Source organism: Hypanus sabinus, chromosome 8, assembly GCF_030144855.1.
Source record: "Hypanus sabinus isolate sHypSab1 chromosome 8, sHypSab1.hap1, whole genome shotgun sequence".
Lineage (NCBI taxonomy): Eukaryota > Metazoa > Chordata > Chondrichthyes > Myliobatiformes > Dasyatidae > Hypanus > Hypanus sabinus.
This window is the reverse complement of record NC_082713.1, coordinates 50619329-50641622: the sequence shown is the minus strand read 5'-3', so window position 1 is coordinate 50641622 and position 22294 is coordinate 50619329. Positions and strand designations below refer to the sequence as shown.

Here is a 22294-nt window from a genome sequence, read left to right as displayed (position 1 = left end):
GTGCAGATTGACGTGTGAGATGTTTGAATGGGTATGAGGCTCGGAGTGCAGATTGACGTGTGAGATGTTTGAATGGGTATGAGGCTCGGAGTGGAGATTGGAGAGTGAGGTGTTTCAGTGGGTATGAGGCTCGGCATCGAGAGTGGAGAGTGAGGTGTTTGAATGGGCATGAGGCTCGGAGTGGAGATTGGAGAGAGAGGTGTTTCAGTGATTAGGTATGAGACCCGGAGTGGAGAGTGGAGAGTGAGGTGTTTCAGTGGGTATGAAGCTCGGAGTGGAGATTTGAGAGTGAGGGGTTTCAGTGTGTGTTAGGCTCGGAGTAGAGAGTGGAGAGGGAGATGTTTCAGTGGGTATGAGGCTCGGAGTGGAGATTGGAGAGTGAGGTGTTTCAGTGGGTGTGAGGCTCGGAGTGGAGATTGAAGCTTGAAGTGTTTCAGTGGGTATGAGGCTCGGAGTGGAGATTGAAGTGTGAGGTGTTTCATTGGGTATGAGGCTCAGAGTGGAGATTGGAGAGAGAGTTGTTTCCGTGGGTATGAGGTTCGGAGAGCAGATTGGAGTGTGAGGTGCTGCAGTGATTGGATATGGGGGTCGGAGTGGAGATTGGGGATGGAGATGTTTCAGTGACTTGGTATGAGGCTCGGAGTGGAGATTGAAGTGTGAGGTGTTTCAATGGGTATGAGGCTCGGAGTGGAGATTGGATAGTGAGGTATTTCAGTCGTTATGAATCTCGGAGTGGAGATTGGAGAGTGAGGTGTTTCAGAGATTGGGTATGAAGCTCGGAGTGGCGTTTGGAGAGTGAGGGGTTACAGTGTGTATGAGGCTCGGAGTGGAGATTGGAGAGTGAGGTGTTTCAGAGATTGGGTATGAAACTCAGAGTGGAGATTAGAGAGTGAGGGGTTTCAGTGGGTATGAGGCTCGGAGTGGAGATTGGAGAGTGAGGTTTTTCAGTGGGTATGAGGCTCAGAGTGGAGATTGGAGTGTGAGGTGTTTCAGTGGGTATGAGGCTCGGAGTGGAGATTGGAGAGTGAGGTGTTTCAGTGGGTGTGAGGCTCGGAGAGGAGATTGAAGCTTGAAGTGTTTCAGTGGGTATGAGGCTCGGAGTGGAGATTGAAGTGTGAGGTGTTTCATTCGGTATGAGGCTCAGAGTGGAGATTGGAGAGAGAGTTGTTTCCGTGGGTATGAGGTTCGGAGATCAGATTGGAGTGTGAGGTGCTGCAGTGATTGGATATGGGGGTCGGAGTGGAGATTGGGGATGGAGATGTTTCAGTGACTTGGTATGAGGCTCGGAGTGGAGATTGAAGTGTGAGGTGTTTCAATGGGTATGAGGCTCGGAGTGGAGATTGGATAGTGCGGTGTTTCAGTCGTTATGAAGCTCGGAGTGGAGATTGGAGAGTGAGGTGTTTCAGAGATTGGGTATGAAGCTCGGAGTGGAGTTTGGAGAGTGAGGGGTTACAGTGTGTATGAGGCTCGGAGTGGAGATTGGAGAGTGAGGTGTTTCAGAGATTGGGTATGAAGCTCGGAGTGGAGATTAGAGAGTGAGGGGTTTCAGTGGGTATGAGGCTCGGAGTGGAGATTGGAGAGTGAGTTTTTCAGTGGGTATGAGGCTCAGAGTGGAGATTGGAGTGTGAGTTGTTTCAGTGTGTGTAAGTCTCGGAGGGGAGACTGGAGAATTAGGTGTTTCAGTGGGTGTGAGGCTCGGAGTGGAGATTGAAGTGTGAGGTGTTTCATTGGGTATGAGGCTCAGAGTGGAGATTGGAGAGAGAGTTGTTTCCGTGGGTATGAGGTTCGGAGAGCAGATTGGAGTGTGAGGTGCTGCAGTGATTGGATATGGGGGTCGGAGTGGAGATTGGGGATGGAGATGTTTCAGTGACTTGGTATGAGGCTCGGAGTGGAGATTGAAGTGTGAGGTGTTTCAATGGGTATGAGGCTCGGAGTGGAGATTGAAGTGTGAGGTGTTTCAATGGGTATGAGGCTCGGCGTGGAGATTGGATAGTGAGGCGTTTCAGTCGTTATGAAGCTCGGAGTGGAGATTGGAGAGTGAGGTGTTTCAGAGATTGGGTATGAAGCTCGGAGTGGAGTTTGGAGAGTGAGTGGTTACAGTGTGTATGAGGCTCGGAGTGGAGATTGGAGAGTGAGGTGTTTCAGAGATTGGGTATGAAGCTCGGAGTGGAGATTAGAGAGTGAGGGGTTTCAGTGGGTATGAGGCTCGGAGTGGAGATTGGACAGTGAGGTTTTTCAGTGGGTATGAGGCTCAGAGTGGAGATTGGAGTGTGAGGTGTTTCAGTGGGTATGAGGCTCGGAGTGGAGATTGCAGAGTGAGGTGTTTCAGTGGGTGTGAGGCTCGGAGTGGAGATTGAACTGTGAGGTGTTTCAGTGGGCATGAGGCTCGGTGTGGAGATTGGAGAGAGAGCTGTTTCCATGGGTATGAGGTTCGGAGTGGAGATTGGGGATGGAGATGTTTCAGTGACTTGGTATGAGGCTCGGAGTGCAGATTGACGTGTGAGGTGTTTCATTGGGTATGAGGCTCAGAGTGGAGATGGGAGAGAGAGCTGTTTCCGTGGGTATGAGGTTCGGAGAGCAGATTGGAGTGTGAGGTGCTGCACTGATTGGATATGGGGGTCGGAGTGGAGATTGGGGATGGAGATGTTTCAGTGACTTGGTATGAGGCTCGGAGTGGAGATTGAAGTGTGAGGTGTTTCAATGGGTATGAGGCTCGGAGTGGAGATTGAAGTGTGAGGTGTTTCAATGGGTATGAGGCTCGGCGTGGAGATTGGATAGTGAGGCGTTTCAGTCGTTATGAAGCTCGGAGTGGAGATTGGAGAGTGAGGTGTTTCAGAGATTGGGTATGAAGCTCGGAGTGGAGTTTGGAGAGTGAGTGGTTACAGTGTGTATGAGGCTCGGAGTGGAGATTGGAGAGTGAGGTGTTTCAGAGATTGGGTATGAAGCTCGGAATGGAGATTAGAGAGTGAGGGGTTTCAGTGGGTATGAGGCTCGGAGTGGAGATTGGACAGTGAGGTTTTTCAGTGGGTATGAGGCTCAGAGTGGAGATTGGAGTGTGAGGTGTTTCAGTGGGTATGAGGCTCGGAGTGCAGATTGCAGAGTGAGGTGTTTCAGTGGGTGTGAGGCTCGGAGTGGAGATTGAACTGTGAGGTGTTTCAGTGGGCATGAGGCTCGGTGTGGAGATTGGAGAGAGAGCTGTTTCCATGGGTATGAGGTTCGGAGTGGAGATTGGGGATGGAGATGTTTCAGTGACTTGGTATGAGGCTCGGAGTGCAGATTGACGTGTGAGATGTTTGAATGGGTATGAGGCTCGGAGTGCAGATTGACGTGTGAGATGTTTGAATGGGTATGAGGCTCGGAGTGGAGATTGGAGAGTGAGGTGTTTCAGTGGGTATGAGGCTCGGCATGGAGAGTGGAGAGTGAGGTGTTTGAATGGGCATGAGGCTCGGAGTGGAGATTAGAGAGTGAGGTGTTTCAGTGGGTATGAAGCTCGGAGTGGAGATTTGAGAGTGAGGGGTTTCAGTGTGTGTGAGGCTCGGAGTAGAGAGTGGAGAGGGAGATGTTTCAGTGGGTATGAGGCTCGGCGTGGAGATTGTAGAGTGAGGTGTTTCAGTGGGTATGAGGCTCGGCATGGAGAGTGGAGAGTGAGGTGTTTGAAAGGGCATGAGGCTCGGAGTGGAGATTGCAGTGTGAGGTGCTTCAGTCGGTATGAAGCTCGAAGTGGAGATTGGAGAGTGACGTGTTTCAGTGATTGGGTATGAGGCTGGGAGTGGAGAGTGGAGAGTGAGGTGTTTCAATGTGTATGAGGCTCGGAGTGGAGATTGGAGAGGGAGGTGTTTCAGTGGGTGTGAGGCTCGGAGTGGAGATTGGGGAGGGAGGTGTTTCAGTTGGTATGAGGCTCTGAGGCTCGGAGTGGAGATTGAAGAGTGAGGTGTTTGAATGGGTATGAGGCTCTGCATGGAGAGTGCAGAGTGAGGTGTTTGAATGGGCATGAGGCTCGGAGTGGAGATTGGATAGTGAGGTGTTTCAGAGATTGGGTATGAAGCTCGGAGTGGAGATTTGAGAGTGAGGAGTTTCAGTGGGTATGAGGCTCGGAGTGGAGATTGGAGAGTGAGGTGTTTCATTGGGTATGAGGCTCGGAGTGGAGATTGGATAGTGAGGTTTTTCAGTGGGTATGAGGCTCGGAGTGGAGATTGGAGAGTGAGGTGTTTCAGTGGGTGTGAGGCTCGGAGTGGAGATTGAAGCTTGAAGTGTTTCAGTGGGTATGAGGCTCGGAGTGGAGATTGAAGTGTGAGGTGTTTCATTGGGTATGAGGCTCAGAGTGGAGATTGGAGAGCGAGTTGTTTCCGTGGGTATGAGGTTCGGAGAGCAGATTGGAGTGTGAGGTGCTGCAATGATTGGATATGGGGGTTGGAGTGGAGATTGGGGATGGAGATGTTTCAGTGACTTGGTATGAGGCTCGGAGTGGAGATTGAAGTGTGAGGTGTTTCAATGGGTATGAGGCTCAGAGTGGAGATTGGATAGTGAGGTCTTTCAGTCGGAATGAAGCTCTAAGTGGTGATTGGAGAGTGACGTGTTTCAGTGATTGGGAATGAGGCTTGGAGTGGAGAGTGGAGAGTGAGGTGTTCCAATGGGTATGAGGCTCGGAGTGGAGATTGGATAGTGAGGTGTTTCAGAGTTTGGGTATGAAGCTCGCAGTGGTGATTTGAGAGTGAGTTGTTTCAGTGGGTATGAGGCTCGGAGTGGAGATTGGAGAGTGAGGTGTTTCAGTATGTGTGAGGCTCGGAGTGGAGATTGGAGAGTGAGGTGTTTCAGTGGGTGTGAGGCTCGGAGTGGAGATTGAAGCTTGAAGTGTTTCAGTGGGTATGAGGCTCGGAGTGGAGATTGAAGTGTGAGGTGTTTCATTGGGTATGAGGCTCAGAGTGGAGATTGGAGAGAGAGTTGTTTCCGTGGGTATGAGGTTCGGAGAGCAGATTGGAGTGTGAGGTGCTGCAGTGATTGGATATGGGGGTCGGAGTGGAGATTGGGGATGGAGATGTTTCAGTGACTTGGTATGAGGCTCGGAGTGGAGATTGAAGTGTGAGGTGTTTCAATGGGTATGAGGCTCGGAGTGGAGATTGGATAGTGCGGTGTTTCAGTCGTTATGAAGCTCGGAGTGGAGATTGGAGAGTGAGGTGTTTCAGAGATTGGGTATGAAGCTCGGAGTGGAGTTTGGAGAGTGAGGGGTTTCAGTGTGTATGAGGCTCGGAGTGGAGATTGGAGAGTGAGGTGTTTCAGAGATTGGGTATGAAGCTCGGAGTGGAGATTAGAGAGTGAGGGGTTTCAGTGGGTATGAGGCTCGGAGTGGAGATTGGAGAGTGAGTTTTTCAGTGGGTATGAGGCTCAGAGTGGAGATTGGAGTGTGAGGTGTTTCAGTGGGTATGAGGCTCGGAGTGGAGATTGGAGAATTAGGTGTTTCAGTGGGTGTGAGGCTCGGAGTGGAGATTGAAGTGTGAGGTGTTTCATTGGGTATGAGGCTCAGAGTGGAGATTGGAGAGAGAGTTGTTTCCGTGGGTATGAGGTTCGGAGAGCAGATTGGAGTGTGAGGTGCTGCAGTGATTGGATATGGGGGTCGGAGTGGAGATTGGGGATGGAGATGTTTCAGTGACTTGGTATGAGGCTCGGAGTGGAGATTGAAGTGTGAGGTGTTTCAATGGGTATGAGGCTCGGAGTGGAGATTGGATAGTGAGGTGTTTCAGTCGTTATGAAGCTCGGAGTGGAGATTGGAGAGTGAGGTGTTTCAGAGATTGGGTATGAAGCTCGGAGTGGAGTTTGGAGAGTGAGTGGTTATAGTGTGTATGAGGCTCGGAGTGGAGATTGGAGAGTGAGGTGTTTCAGAGATTGGGTATGAGGCTCGGAGTGGAGATTGGACAGTGAGGTTTTTCAGTGGGTATGAGGCTCAGAGTGGAGATTGGAGTGTGAGGTGTTTCAGTGGGTATGAGGCTCGGAGTGGAGATTGGAGAGTGAGGTGTTTCATTGGGTATGAGGCTCGGAGTGGAGATTGGATAGTGAGGTTTTTCAGTGGGTATGAGACTCGGAGTGGAGATTGGAGAGTGAGGTGTTTCAGTGGGTGTGAGGCTCGGAGTGGAGATTGAAGCTTGAAGTGTTTCAGTGGGTATGAGGCTCGGAGTGGAGATTGAAGTGTGAGGTGTTTCATTGGGTATGAGGCTCAGAGTGGAGATTGGAGAGCGAGTTGTTTCCGTGGGTATGAGGTTCGGAGAGCAGATTGGAGTGTGAGGTGCTGCAATGATTGGATATGGGGGTTGGAGTGGAGATTGGGGATGGAGATGTTTCAGTGACTTGGTATGAGGCTCGGAGTGGAGATTGAAGTGTGAGGTGTTTCAATGGGTATGAGGCTCAGAGTGGAGATTGGATAGTGAGGTCTTTCAGTCGGAATGAAGCTCTAAGTGGTGATTGGAGAGTGACGTGTTTCAGTGATTGGGAATGAGGCTTGGAGTGGAGAGTGGAGAGTGAGGTGTTCCAATGGGTATGAGGCTCGGAGTGGAGGTTGGATAGTGAGGTGTTTCAGAGTTTGGGTATGAAGCTCGCAGTGGTGATTTGAGAGTGAGTTGTTTCAGTGGGTATGTGGCTCGGAGTGGAGATTGGAGAGTGAGGTGTTTCAGTGGGTATGAGGCTCGGAGTGGAGATTGGAGAGTGAGGTGTTTCAGTATGTGTGAGGCTCGGACTGGAGATTGGAGAGTGAGGTGTTTCAGTGGGTGTGAGGCTCGGAGTGGAGATTGAAGCTTGAAGTGTTTCAGTGGGTATGAGGCTCGGAGTGGAGATTGAAGTGTGAGGTGTTTCATTGGGTATGAGGCTCAGAGTGGAGATTGGAGAGAGAGTTGTTTCCGTGGGTATGAGGTTCGGAGAGCAGATTGGAGTGTGAGGTGCTGCAGGGATTGGATATGGGGGTCGGAGTGGAGATTGGGGATGGAGATGTTTCAGTGACTTGGTATGAGGCTCGGAGTGGAGATTGAAGTGTGAGGTGTTTCAATGGGTATGAGGCTCGGAGTAGAGATTGGATAGTGCGGTGTTTCAGTCATTATGAAGCTCAGAGTGGAGATTGGAGAGTGAGGTGTTTCAGAGATTGGGTATGAAGCTCGGAGTGGAGTTTGGAGAGTGAGGGGTTACAGTGTGTATGAGGCTCGGAGTGGAGATTGGAGAGTGAGGTGTTTCAGAGATTGGGTATGAAGCTCGGAGTGGAGATTAGAGAGTGATGGGTTTCAGTGGGTATGAGGCTCGGAGTGGAGATTGGAGAGTGAGTTTTTCAGTGGGTATGAGGCTCAGAGTGGAGATTGGAGTGTGAGGTGTTTCAGTGGGTATGAGGCTCGGAGTGGAGATTGGAGAATTAGGTGTTTCAGTGGGTGTGAGGCTCGGAGTGGAGATTGGAGAGAGAGTTGTTTCCGTGGGTATGAGGTTCGGAGAGCAGATTGGAGTGTGAGGTGCTGCAGTGATTGGATATGGGGGTCGGAGTGGAGATTGGGGATGGAGATGTTTCAGTGACTTGGTGTGAGGCTCGGAGTGGAGATTGAAGTGTGAGGTGTTTCAATGGGTATGAGGCTCGGAGTGGAGATTGGATAGTGAGGTGTTTCAGTCGTTATGAAGCTCGGAGTGGAGATTGGAGAGTGAGGTGTTTCAGAGATTGGGTATGAAGCTCGGAGTGGAGTTTGGAGAGTGAGTGGTTATAGTGTGTATGAGGCTCGGAGTAGAGATTGGAGCGTGAGGTGTTTCAGAGATTGGGTATGAGGCTCGGAGTGGAGATTGGACAGTGAGGTTTTTCAGTGGGTATGAGGCTCAGAGTGGAGATTGGAGTGTGAGGTGTTTCAGTGGGTATGAGGCTCGGAGTGGAGATTGCAGAGTGAGGTGTTTCAGTGGGTATGAGGTTCGGAGTGGAGATTGGGGATGGAGATGTTTCAGTGACTTGGTATGAGGCTCGGAGTGCAGATTGACGTGTGAGATGTTTGAATGGGTATGAGGCTCGGAGTGCAGATTGACGTGTGAGATGTTTGAATGGGTATGAGGCTCGGAGTGGAGATTGGAGAGTGAGGTGTTTCAGTGGGTATGAGGCTCGGCATGGAGAGTGGAGAGTGAGGTGTTTGAATGGGCATGAGGCTCGGAGTGGAGATTAGAGAGTGAGGTGTTTCAGTGATTAGGTATGAGGCTCGGCGTGGAGAGTGGAGAGTGAGGTGTTTCAGTGGGTATAAAGCTCGGAGAGGAGATTTGAGAGTGAGGGGTTTCAGTGTGTGTGAGGCTCGGAGTAGAGAGTGGAGAGGGAGATGTTTCAGTGGGTATGAGGCTCGGCGTGGAGATTGAAGTGTGAGGTGTTTCAGTGATTGGGTATGAGGATCGGAGTGGAGATTGGAGAGTGAGGTGTTTCAGTGGGTATGATGCTCGGAGTGGAGATTGGAGAGTGAGGTGTTTGAATGGGTATGAGGCTCGGCATGGAGAGTGGAGAGTGAGGTGTTTGAAAGGGCATGAGGCTCGGAGTGGAGATTGGAGTGTGAGGTGCTTCAGTCGGTATGAAGCTCGAAGTGGAGATTGGAGAGTGACGTGTTTCAGTGATTGGGTATGAGGCTGGGAGTGGAGAGTGGAGAGTGAGGTGTTTCAATGGGTATGAGGCTCGGAGTGGAGATTGGAGAGGGAGGTGTTTCAGTGGGTGTGAGGCTCGGAGTGGAGATTGGAGAGGGAGGTGTTTCAGTTGGTATGAGGCTCTGAGGCTCGGAGTGGAGATTGAAGAGTGAGGTGTTTGAATGGGTATGAGGCTCGGCATGCAGAGTGCAGAGTGAGGTGTTTGAATGGGCATGAGGCTCGGAGTGGAGATTGGATAGTGAGGTGTTTCAGAGATTGGGTATGAAGCTCGGAGTGGAGATTTGAGAGTGAGGGGTTTCAGTGGGTATGAGGCTCGGAGTGGAGATTGGAGAGTGAGGTGTTTCATTGGGTATGAGGCTCGGAGTGGAGATTGGATAGTGAGGTTTTTCAGTGGGTTTGAGGCTCGGAGTGGAGATTGGAGAGTGAGGTGTTTCAGTGGGTGTGAGGCTCGGAGTGGAGATTGTAGCTTGAAGTGTTTCAGTGGGTATGAGGCTCGGAGTGGAGATTGAAGTGTGAGGTGTTTCATTGGGTATGAGGCTCAGAGTGGAGATTGGAGAGCGAGTTGTTTCCGTGGGTATGAGGTTCGGAGAGCAGATTGGAGTGTGAGGTGCTGCAATGATTGGATATGGGGGTTGGAGTGGAGATTGGGGATGGAGATGTTTCAGTGACTTGGTATGAGGCTCGGAGTGGAGATTGAAGTGTGAGGTGTTTCAATGGGTATGAGGCTCAGAGTGGAGATTGGATAGTGAGGTCTTTCAGTCGGAATGAAGCTCTAAGTGGTGATTGGAGAGTGACGTGTTTCAGTGATTGGGAATGAGGCTTGGAGTGGAGAGTGGAGAGTGAGGTGTTCCAATGGGTTTGAGGCTCGGAGTGGAGATTGGATAGTGAGGTGTTTCAGAGATTGAGTATGAAGCTCAGAGTGGAGATTAGAGAGTGAGGGGTTTCAGTGGGTATGAGGCTCGGAGTGGAGATTGGAGAGTGAGGTTTTTCAGCGGGTATGAGGCTCAGAGTGGAGATTGGAGTGTGAGGTGTTTCAGTGGGTATGAGGCTCGGAGTGGAGATTGGAGAGTGAGGTGTTTCAGTGGGTGTGAGGCTCGGAGTGGAGATTGAACTGTGAGGTGTTTCAGTGGGCATGAGGCTCTGAGTGGAGATTGGAGAGTGACGTGTTTCAGTGATTGGGTATGAGGCTTGGAGTGGAGAGTGGAGAGTGAGGTGTTCCAATGGGTATGAGGCTCGGAGTGGAGATTGGATAGTGAGGTGTTTCAGAGATTGGGTATGAAGCTCGGAGTGGAGATTTGAGAGTGAGGGGTTTCAGTGGGTGTGAGGCTCGGAGTGGAGTCTGGAGAGTGAGGTGTTCAATTGGGCATGAGGCTCGGAGTGGAGATTGGATAGTGAGGTTTTTCAGTGGGTATGAGGCTCGGAGTGGAGATTGGAGAGTAAGCCGTTTCAGTGGGTATGAGGCTCGGAGTGGAGATTGAAGTTTGAGGTGTTTCATTGGGTATGGGGCTCAGAGTGGAGATTGGAGAGAGAGTTGTTTCCGTGGGTATGAGGTTCGGAGTGGAGATTGGAGAGAGAGGTGTTTCAGTGGGTATGAGGCTCGGAGTGGAGGTTGGAGAGTGAGGTGTTTCAGTGGGTGTGAGGCTCTGAGTGGAGATTGGAGAGAGAGTTGTTTCCATGGGTATGAGGTTCGGAGTGCAGATTGGAGTGTGAGGTGCTGCAGTGATTGGATATGGGGGTCGGAGTGGAGATTGGGGATGGAGATGTTTCAGTGACTTGGTATGAGGCTCAGCGTGGAGATTGGATAGTGCGGTGTTTCAGTCGTTATGAAGCTCGGAGTGGAGATTGGAGAGTGAGGTGTTTCAGAGATTGGGTATGAAGCTCGGAGTGGAGTTTGGAGAGTGAGGGGTTACAGTGTGTATGAGGTTCGGAGTGGAGATTGGAGAGTGAGGTGTTTCAGAGATTGGGTATGAAGCTCGGAGTGGAGATTAGAGAGTGAGGGGTTTCAGTGGGTATGAGGCTCGGAGTGGAGATTGGAGAGTGAATTTTTCAGTGGGTATGAGGCTCAGAGTGGAGATTGGAGTGTGAGGTGTTTCAGTGGGTATGAGGCTCGGAGTGGAGATTGGACAGTGAGGTGTTTCAGTGTGTGTGAGGCTCGGGGGGGAGATTGGAGAATTAGGTGTTTCAGTGGGTGTGAGGCTCGGAGTGGAGATTGAAGTGTGAGGTGTTTCATTGGGTATGAAGCTCAGAGTGGAGATTGGAGAGAGAGTTGTTTCCGTGGGTATGCGGTTCGGAGAGCAGATTGGAGTGTGAGGTGCTGCAGTGATTGGATATGGGGGTCGGAGTGGAGATTGGGGATGGAGATGTTTCAGTGACTTGGTATGAGGCTCGGAGTGGAGATTGAAGTGTGAGGTGTTTCAATGGGTATGAGGCTCGGAGTGGAGATTGGATAGTGAGGTGTTTCAGTCGTTATGAAGCTCGGAGTGGAGATTGGAGAGTGAGGTGTTTCAGAGGTTGGGTATGAAGCTCGGAGTGGAGATTAGAGAGTGAGGGGTTTCAGTGGGTATGAGGCTCGGAGTGGAGATTGGAGAGTGAGGTGTTTCAGTGGGTATGAGGCTCGGAGTGGAGGTTGGAGAGAGAGTTGTTTCCGTGGGTGTGAGGTTCGGAGTGCAGATTGGAGTGTGAGGTGCTGCAGTGATTGGATATGGGGGTTGGAGTGGAGATTGGGGATGGAGATGTTTCAGTGACTTGGTATGAGGCACGGAGTGCAGATTGACGTGTGAGATGTTTGAATGGGTATGAGGCTCGGAGTGCAGATTGACGTGTGAGATGTTTGAATGGGTATGAGGCTTGGAATGGAGATTGGAGAGTGAGGTGTTTCAGTGGGTATGAGGCTCGGCATGGAGAGTGGAGAGTCAGTTGTTTGAATGGGCATGAGGCTCGGAGTGGAGATTAGAGAGTGAGGTGTTTCAGTGATTAGGTATGAGGCTCGGAGTAGAGAGTGGAGAGGGAGATGTTTCAGTGGGTGTGAAGCTCGGAGTGGAGATTGGAGAGTGAGGTGTTTGAATGGGTTTGAGGCTCGGCATGGAGAGTGGAGAGTGAGGTGTTTGAAAGGGCATGAGGCTCGGAGTGGAGATTGGAGAGTGAGGTGCTTCAGTCGGTATGAAGCTCGAAGTGGAGATTGGAGAGTGACGTGTTTCAGTGATTGGGTATGAGGCTCGGAGTGGAGATTGGAGAGGGAGGTGTTTCAGTTGGTATGAGGCTCTGATGCTCGGAGTGGAGATTGGAGAGTGAGGTGTTTGAATGGGTATGAGGCTCGGAGTGGAGATTGGAGAGTGACGTGTTTCAGTGATTGGGTATGAGGCTTGGAGTGGAGAGTGGATAGTGAGGTGTTTCAGTCTGAATGAAGCTCGGAGGAGAGAATTTGGAGAGTGAGGTGTTTCAGTGTGTATGAGTCTCGGAGTGGAGATTGGAGAGGGAGGTGTTTCAGTGGGTGTGAGACTCGGAGTGCAGATTGGAGTGTCAGGTGTTTCAGTATGTGTGAGGCTCGGAGGGGAGATTGGAGAGTGAGGTGTTTCAGTGGGTATGAGGCTCGGAGTGGAGATTGGAGAGTGAGGTGTTTGAATGGGTATGAGGCTCGGCATGGAGAGTGGAGAGCGAGGTGTTTGAAAGGGCATGAGGCTCGGAGTGGAGATTGGAGAGTGAGGTGCTTCAGTCGGTATGAAGCTCGAAGTGGAGATTGGAGAGTGACGTGTTTCAGTGATTGGGTATGAGGCTGGGAGTGGAGAGTGGAGAGTGAGGTGTTTCAGTGTGTATGAGTCTCGGAGTGGAGATTGGAGAGGGAGGTGTTTCAGTGGGTGTGAGGCTCGGAGTGGAGATTGAAGCGTGAAGTGTTTCAGTGGGTATGAGGCTCGGAGTGGAGATTGGAGAGGGAAGTGTTTCAGTTGCTATGAGGCTCTGAGGCTCGGAGTGGAGATTGGAGAGTGAGGTGTTTGAATGGGTATGAGGCTCGGCATGGAGAGTGGAGAGTGAGGTGTTTGAATGGGCATGAGGCTCGGAGTGGAGATTGGAGAGTGACGTGTTTCAGTGATTGGGTATGAGGCTTGGAGTGGAGAGTGGATAGTGAGGTGTTACAGTCTGAATGAAGCTCGGAGGAGAGATTGGAGAGTGAGGTGTTTCAGTGTGTATGAGTCTCGGAGTGGAGATTGGAGAGGGAGGTGTTTCAGTGGGTATGAGGCTCGGAGGGGAGATTGGAGAATGAGGTGTTTCAGTGGGTGTGAGGCTCGGAGTGGAGATTGGAGTGTCAGGTGTTTCAGTATGTGTGAGGCTCGGAGGGGAGATTGGAGAGTGAGGTGTTTCAGTGTGTGTGAGGCTCGGAGGGGAGATTGGAGAATGAGGTGTTTTAGTGGGTGTGAGGCTCGGAGTGGAGATTGAAGTGTGAGGTGTTTCAGTGGGTATGAGGCTCAGAGTGGAGATTGAAGTGTGAAGTGTTTCAGTGGGTATGAGGCTCGGAGTGGAGATTGAAGCGTGAGGTGTTTCAGTGGGTATGAGGCTCGGAGTGGAGATTGAAGTGTGAGGTGTTTCAGTGGGTATGAGGCTCGGAGTGGAGATTGAAGCGTGAAGTGTTTCAGTGGGTATGAGGCTCGGAGTGGAGATTGGAGAGTGAGGTGTTTCAGTGTGTGTGAGGCTCGGAGGGGAGATTGGAGAATGAGGTGTTTCAGTGGGTGTGAGGCTCGGAGTGGAGATTGAAGTGTGAGGTGTTTCAGTGGGTATGAGGCTCGGAGTGGAGATTGGAGTGTGAGTTGCTGCAGTGATTGGATATGGGGGTTGGAGTGGAGATTGGGGATGGAGATGTTTCAGTGACTTGGTATGAGGCTCGGAGTGGAGATTGAAGTGTGAGGTGTTTCAATGGGTATGAGGCTCGGAGTGGAGATTGGATGGTGAGGTGTTTCAGTCGTTATGAAGCTTGGAGTGGAGATTGGAGAGTGAGGTGTTTCAGAGATTGGGTATGAAGCTCAGAGTGGAGATTGGAGAGTGAGGTGTTTCAGAGATTGGGTATGATGCTCGGAGTGGAGATTAGAGAGTGAGGGGTTTCAGTGGGTATGAGGCTCGGAGTGGAGATTGGACAGTGAGGTTTTTCAGTGGGTATGAGGCTCAGATGGAGTTTGGAGTGTGAGGTGTTTCAGTGGGTATGAGGCTCGGAGTGGAGATTGCAGAGTGTGGTGTTTCAGTGTGTGTGAGGCTCGGAGGGGAGATTGGAGAATGAGGTGTTTCAGTGGGTGTGAGGCTCAGAGTGGAGATTGAACTGTGAGGTGTTTCAGTGGGTATGAGGCTCGGAGTGGAGATTGGAGAGAGAGTTGTTTCCGTGGGTATGAGGTTCGGAGAGCAGATTGGAGTGTGAGGTGCTGCAGTGATTGGATATGGGGGTCGGAGTGGAGATTGGGGATGGAGATGTTTCAGTGACTTGGTATGAGGCTCGGAGTGCAGATTGACGTGTGAGATGTTTGAATGGGTATGAGGCTCGGAGTGGAGATTGGAGAGTGAGGTGTTTCAGTGGGTATGAGGCTCGGCATGGAGAGTGGAGAGTGAGGTGTTTGAATGGGCATGAGGCTCGGAGTGGAGATTGGAGAGTGAGGTGTTTCAGTGATTAGGTATGAGGCTCGGCGTGGAGAGTGGAGAGAGAGGTGTTTCAGTGGGTATGAAGCTCGGAGTGGAGATTTGAGAGTGAGGGGTTTCAGTGTGTGTGAGGCTCGGAGTGGAGAGTGGAGAGGGAGGTGTTTCAGTGGGTATGAGGCTCGGCGTGGAGATTGTAGAGTGAGGTGTTTCAGTGTGTTTGAGGCTCCGAGTGGAGATTGGCGAGTGAAGTGTTTCAGTGGGTATGAGGCTCGGAGTGGAGATTGGAGAGTGACGTGTTTCAGTGATTGGGTATGAGGCTTGGAGTGGAGAGTGGAGAGTGAGGTGTTTCAATGGGTATGAGGCTCGGAGTGGAGATTGGATAGTGAGGTGTTTCAGTCTGAATGAAGCTCGGAGTGGAAATTGGAGAGTGAGGTGTTTCAGTGTGTATGTCTCGGAGTGGAGATTGGAGAGGGAGGTGTTTCAGTGGGTATGAGGCTCGGAGTGGAGATTGGAGAGTGAGGTGTTTCAGTATGTGTGAGGCTCGGAGGGGAGATTGGAGAATGAGGTGTTTCAGTGGGTGTGAGGCTCGGAGTGGAGATTGAAGTGTGAGGTGTTTCAGTGGGTATGAGGCTCGGAGTGGAGATTGAAGTGTGAGGTGTTTCAGTGGGTATGAGGCTCCGAGTGGAGATTGGAGAGAGAGGTGTTTCAGTGGGTATGAGTTTCGGAGTGCAGATTGGAGTGTGAGGTGCTGCAGTGATTGGATATGGGGGTTGGAGTGGAGATTGGGGATGGAGATATTTCAGTGACTTGGTATGAGGCTCGGAGTGGAGATTGAAGTGTGAGGTGTTTCAGTGGGTATGAGGCTCGGAGTGGAGATTGGAGAGAGAGCTGTTTCAGTGGGTAAAAGGTTCGGAGTGCAGATTGAAGTGTGAGGTGCTGCAGTGATTGGATATGGGGGTCGGAGTCGAGATTGGAGATGGAGTTGTTTCAGTGACTGGGTATGAGGCTCGGAGTGGAGATTGGAGAGTGAGTGGTTTCAGGGTTTGTGAATGTGGCTCGGAGTTGAGATTGGAGTGTGAGGTGCTTCAGTGATTGGATATGGGGATCGGAGTGGAGATCGGAGAGTGAGGTGTTTCAGTGGGTATGAGGCTTGGAGTCGAGATTGGAGAGTGGGGTGTTTCAGTGACTGTGTATGAGGCTCGGAGTTGAGATTGGAGAGTTGGGTGTTCCAGTGATTTTGTATGATGCTCGGAGTGATTGGAGAGTGAGGAGTTTCACTGATTGGTTATGACAATAGACAATATGTGCAGAAGTAGACCATTCGGCCCCTCGAGTCTGCACCGCCATTCTGAGATCATGGCTGATCATTCACTGTCAATACCCTGTCCCTGCCTTGTCCCCATATCCCTTGATTCCCCTATCCATCAGATATCTATCTAGCTCCTTCTTGAAAGCATCCAGAGAATTGGCCTCCACCGTCTTCCGAGGCAGTGCATTCCACACCTCCACAACTCTCTGGGAGAAGAAGCTCTTCCTCAACTCTGTTTTAAATAACTGACCTCTTATTCTCAATCCATGCCCTCTGGTACTGGACTCTCCCAACATCTGGAATGTATTTCCTGCCTCAATCCTATCAAATCCTTTAATTATCATAAACGTTTCAATCAGATCCCCTCTCAATCTCCTCAATTCCAGCGTGTAGAAGGCCAATCTCTCCAATCTCTCTGCGTAAGACAGCCCTGCCATCCCAGCGATCAACCTAGTGAATCTACGTTGCACTTCCTCAATTGCCAGAATGTCCTTCCTTAAACCTGGAGACCAAAACTGTACACAATATTCCAGGTGTGGTCTCACCAGGGCCCTGTACAAATGCGAAAGGACATCCTTACTCTTGTACTCCATTCCCCTTGTAATAAAGGCCAACATTCCATTTGCCCTCTTCACTGCCTGTTATGAGGCTGAGAGTGGAGATTGGAGAGTGAGGGGTTTCAGTGGGTATGAGTCTCGGAGTGGAGATTGGAGAGAGAGGTGTTTCAGTGGGTATGAGGCTCGGAGTGGAGATTGGAGAGTGACGTGTTTCAGTGGGTATGAGGCTCGGAGTGGAGATTGGAGAGTGAGGTGTTTCAGTGGGTATGAGGCTCAGAGTGGAGATTAGAGAGAGGGTTGTTTCAGTGGGTATGAGGTTTGGAGTGCAGATTGGAGTGTGAGGTGCTGCAGTGATTGGATATGGGGGTCGGAGTGGAGATTGGGGATGGAGGTGTTTCAGAGACTTGGTATGAGGCTCGGAGTGATTTGAGAGTGAGTGGTTTCAGGGTTTGTGAATAGGGCTCGGAGTGGAGATTGGAGAGTGAGGTGTTTCAGTGATTGGGTATGAGGCTCGGAGTGGATATTGGAGAGTGAGCTGTTTCAGTGTGTATGAGGCTCGGAGTGGAGATTGGAGAGAGTGTTGTTTCAGTGAGTATGAGGTTCGGAATGCAGATTGGAGTGTGAGGTGCTGCAGTGATTGGATATGGGGCTCGGAGTGGAGATTGGACAGTGAGGTGTTTCAGTGGGTATGAGGCTCGAAGTGGAGATTGGAGTGTGAGGTGTTTCAGTGATTGGGTATGAGGCTCAGAGTGGAGATTGGAGAGTGTGGTGTTTCAGTGGGTATGAGGCTCGGAGTGGAGATTGGAGAGTGAGGTGTTTCAGTGGGTATGAGGCTCGGAGTCGAGATTGGAGAGTTGGGTGTTCCAGTGATTGGGTATTAGGCTCGGAGTGATTGGAGAGTGACGAGTTTCAGTGATTGGTTATGACAATAGACAATAGGTGCAGAAGTAGACCATTCGGCCCCTCGAGTCTGCACCGCCATTCTGAGATCATGGCTGATCATTCACTGTCAATACCCTGTCTCTGCCTTGTCCCCATATCCCTTGATTCCCCTATCCATCAGATATCTATCCAGCTCCTTCTTGAAAGCATCCAGAGAATTGGCCTCCACCGTCTTCCGAGGCAGTGCATTCCACACCTCCACAACTCTCTGGGAGAAGAAGCTCTTCCTCAGCTCTGTTTTAAATAACTGACCTCTTATTCTCAATCCATGCCCTCTGGTACTGGACTCTCCCAACATCTGGAACATATTTCCTGCCTCAATCCTATCAAATCCTTTAATTATCTTAAACGTTTCAATCAGATCCCCTCTCAATCTCCTCAATTCCAGCGTGTACAAGGCCAATCTCTCCAATCTCTCTGCGTAAGACAGCCCTGCCATCCCAGCGATCAACCTAGTGAATCTACGTTGCACTTCCTCAATTGCCAGAATGTCCATCCTTAAACCTGGAGACCAAAACTGTACACAATATTCCAGGTGTGGTCTCACCAGGGCCCTGTACAAATTGAAAAGGACATCCTTGCTCTTGTACTCAATTCCCCTTGTAATAAAGGCCAACATTCCATTTGCCCTCTTCACTGCCTGTTATGAGGCTCAGAGTGGAGATTGGACAGAGGTGTTTCAGTGTGTATGCGGCTCGGAGTGGAGGTTGGAAAGTGAACTGTTTCAGTGTGTATGAGGCTCAGAGTGTAGATTGGAGAGGGAGGTGTTTCAGTGGGTATGATGCTCGGAGTGGAGATTGGAGAGGGAGGTGTTTTAGTGGGTATGAGGCTCGGAGTGGAGATTGGAGAGTGAGGTGTTTCAGTGATTGGGTATGAGGCTCGGAGTGGATATTGGAGAGAGTGTTGTTTCAGTGGGTATGAGGTTCGGAGTGCAGATTGAAGTGTGAGGTGCTGCAGTGATTGGATATGGGGGTCGGAGTCGAGATTGGAGATGGAGTTGTTTCAGTGACTGGGTATGAGGCTCGGAGTGATTGGAGAGTGAGTGGTTTCAGGGTTTGTGAATGAGGCTCGATGTGCAGATTGGAGTGTGAGGTGCTGCAGTGATTGGATATGAGGCTCGGAGTGGAGATTGGAGAGTGAGGTGTTTCAGTGGGTATGAGTCTCGGAGTGGAGATTGGAGAGTGAGGTGTTTCAGTGGGTATGAGGCTCGGAGTGGAGATTGGAGTGTGAGGTGTTTCAGTGATTGGGTATGAGGCTCAGAGTGGAGATTGGAGAGTGAGGTGTTTCAGTGGGTATGAGGCTCGGAGTGGAGATTGGAGAGTGAGGTGTTTCAGTGGGTATGAGGCTCGGAGTGGAGATTGGAGAGTGAGGTGTTTCAGTGGGTATGAGTCTCGGAGTGGAGATTGGAGAGTGAGGTGTTTCAGTGGGTATGAGGCTCGGAGTGGAGATTGGAGTGTGAGGTGTTTCAGTGATTGGGTATGAGGCTCAGAGTGGAGATTGGAGAGTGAGGTGTTTCAGTGGGTATGAGGCTCGGAGTGGAGATTGGAGAGTGAGGTGTTTCAGTGGGTATGAGGCTCGGAGTGGAGATTGGAGAGTGAGGTGTTTCAGTGGGTATGAGTCTCGGAGTGGAGATTGGAGAGTGAGGTGTTTCAGTGGGTATGAGGCTCGGAGTGGAGATTGGAGTGTGAGGTGTTTCAGTGATTGGGTATGAGGCTCAGAGTGGAGATTGGAGAGTGAGGTGTTTCAGTGGGTATGAGGCTCGGAGTGGAGATTGGAGAGTGAGGTGTTTCAGTGGGTATGAAGCTCGGAGTCGAGATTGGAGAGTTGGGTGTTCCAGTGATTGGGTATTAGGCTCGGAGTGATTGGAGAGTGAGGAGTTTCAGTGATTGGTTATGACAATAGACAATAGACAATAGGTGCAGAAGTAGACCATTCGGCCCCTCGAGTCTGCACCGTCATTCTGAGATCATGGCTGATCATTCACTGTCAATACCCTGTCTCTGCCTTGTCCCCATATCCCTTGATTCCCCTATCCATCAGATATCTATGTAGCTCCTTCTTGAATGCATCCAGAGAATTGGCCTCCACCGTCTTCCGAGGCAGTGCATTCCACACCTCCACAACTCTCTGGGAGAAGAAGCTCTTCCTCAGCTCTGTTTTAAATAACTGACCTCTTATTCTCAATCCATGCCCTCTGGTACTGGACTCTCCCAACATCTGGAACATATTTCCTGCCTCAATCCTATCAAATCCTTTAATTATCTTAAATGTTTCAATCAGATCCCCTCTCAATCTCCTCAATTCCAGCGTGTACAAGGCCAATCTCTCCAATCTCTCTGCGTAAGACAGCCCTGCCATCCCAGCGATCAACCTAGTGAATCTACGTTGCACTTCCTCAATTGCCAGAATGTCCATCCTTAAACCTGGAGACCAAAACTGTACACAATATTCCAGGTGTGGTCTCACCAGGGCCCTGTACAAATGCAAAAGGACATCCTTGCTCTTGTACTCAATTCCCCTTGTAATAAAGGCCAACATTCCATTTGCCCTCTTCACTGCCTGTTATGAGGCTGAGAGTGGAGATTGGAGAGTGAGGGGTTTCAGTGGGTATGAGGCTCAGTGTGGAGATTGGAAAGTGAGGTGTTTCAGTGGGTATGAGGCTCGGAGTGGAGATTAGAGAGAGGGTTGTTTCAGTGGGTATGAGGTTTGGAGTGCAGATTGGAGTGTGAGGTGCTGCAGTGATCGGATATTGGGGTCAGAGTGGAGATTGGAGATGGAGGTGTTTCTGTGATTGGATATGATGCTCGGAGTCGAGATTGGAGTTTGGAGTGTTTCAGTGACTGGGTATGAGGCTCGGAGTGATTGGAGAGTGAGGTGTTTCAGGGTTTGTGAATGAGGCTCAGAGTGGAGATTGGAGAGTGAGTGATTTCAGTGAGTATGAGGCTAGAAGTGGAGATTGGAGAGTGACTTGTTTCAGTGATTGGGAATGAGGCTTGGAGTGGAGAGTGAAGAGTGAGGTGTTTCAATGGGTATGAGGCTCTGAGTGGAGATTGGAGAGTGAGGTGTTTCAGTGGGTATGAGGCTCGGATTTGAGATTGGAGACGGAGGTGTTTCAGTGGGTATGAGGCTCGGAGTGGAGATTGGAGAGAGAGTTGTTTCAGTGGGTATGAGGTTCGGAGTGCAGATTGGAGTGTGAGGTGCTGCAGTGATTGGATATGGGGATCGGAGTGGAGATTGGGGATGGAGGTGCTTCAGTGACTTCGTATGAGGCTCGGAGTGGAGATTGGAGAGTGAGTGGTTTCAGGGTTTGTGAATGAGGCTCGGAGTGGAGATTGGAGTGTGAGGTGCTTCAGTGATTGGATATGGGGATCGGAGTGGAGATTGGAGAGTGAGGTGTTTCAGTGGGCATGAGGTTCGGAGTGCAGATTGGAGGGTATTTGCTTCAGTGATTGGATATGGGGTTCGGAGTTGAGGTTGGAGTGTTGGGTGTTCCAGTGATTTTGTATGATGCTCGGAGTGATTGGAGAGTGAGGAGTTTCAGTGATTGGTTATGACAATAGACAATAGGTGCAGAAGTAGACCATTCGGCCCCTCGAGTCTGCACCGCCATTCTGAGATCATGGCTGATCATTCACTGTCAATTCCCTATCCCTGCCTTGTCCCCATATCCCTTGATTCCCCTATCCATCAGATATTTATCTAGCTCCTTCTTGAAAGCATCCAGAGAATTGGCCTCCACCGTCTTCCGAGGCAGTGCATTCCACACCTCCACAACTCTCTGGGAGAAGAAGCTCTTCCTCAACTCTGTTTTAAATAACTGACCTCTTATTCTCAATCCATGCCCTCTGGTACTGGACTCTCCCAACATCTGGAACATATTTCCTGCCTCAATCCTATCAAATCCTTTAATTATCATAAACGTTTCAATCAGATCCCCTCTCAATCTCCTCAATTCCAGTGTGTACAAGGCCAATCTCTCCAATCTCTCTGCGTAAGACAGCCCTGCCATCCCAGCGATCAACCTAGTGAATCTACGTTGCACTTCCTCAATTGCCAGAATGTCCTTCCTTAAACCTGGAGACCAAAACTGTACACAATATTCCAGGTGTGGTCTCACCAGGGCCCTGTACAAATTGAAAAGGACATCCTTGCTCTTGTACTCAATTCCCCTTGTAATAAAGGCCAACATTCCATTTGCCCTCTTCACTGCCTGTTATGAGGCTGAGAGTGGAGATTGGAGAGTGAGGGGTTTTAGGGGGTATGAGGCTCGGTGTGGAGATTGGAAAGTGAGGTGTTTCAGTGGGTATGAGGCTCGGAGTGGAGATTGGAGAGTGACGTGTTTCAGTGGGTATGAGGTTCGGAGTGCAGATTGGAGAATGAGGGGTTTCAGTGACTGGGTATGAGGCTCGGAGTGATTGGAGAGTGAGGTGTTTCATTGATTGGGTTTGAGGCTCAGAGTGATTGGAGAGTGAGGCGTTTCAGTGTTTGGGTATGAGGCTCAGAGTGGAGATTGGAGATTGAGGGGTTTTAGTCAGTATGAGACAGAGTGGAGATTGGAGTGTGAGGTGTTTCAGTGATTGGGTGTGAGGCTCGGAGTGGAGATTGTAGAGTGGGGTGTTTCAGTGATTGGGTATGAGTTTCATAATGGAGATTGGAGAGTGAGGTGTTTCAGTGATTGGGTGTGAGGCTCGGAGTGGAGATTGGAGAGTGGGTTGTTTCAGTGATTGGGTATGAGTTTCATAATGGAGATTGGAGAGTGAGGTGTTTCAGTGGGTATGAGGCTCGGCGTGGAGATTGGAGAGTGAGGTGTTTCAGTGATTGGGTATGAGGCTCGAGTGGAGATTTGAGAGTGAGGTGTTTCATTGATTGGGTATGAGGCTTGGAGTGGAGAATGGAACCTTCAGCTGAATTGATTGAAGGGCCAGAGAGAAGGTGATATTTAAACCTTGAGATTGTTGGTGGGAGCATCATTTTGTTTGAAGGGTGTGGTATTTGAGGCATTTAATTGGGGAAGCGTATATAAGTTCTGGCGGATGGGGTCTTTGTATTTTAAGACTTAAATTAGTCTGGTTTCATTCTGACATTATGTGGTGAACTGCATATACCTGTCTTGACTCGCCCTCCCCCCCCCCCCCCCCACTGATGGCTCTTGTGGTTCCGACCACTGACCCCGGTATAAAGAGTTTTGGAGTCACAGCCCCGGCCTCAGTCTGCAGGATGTTGAGTGGTGGTCACTTGCTGCTTGTTC

The 22294-nt window shown here is 50.4% G+C and overlaps 1 long non-coding RNA gene across 1 annotated transcript in view; it reads right to left on the bottom strand.

Moving 5' to 3' along the window:
• LOC132397735 (uncharacterized) overlaps positions 1–22294 on the bottom strand; it is a 261548-nt gene that overhangs the window by 237781 nt on the left and 1473 nt on the right. The window lies entirely within an intron of this gene.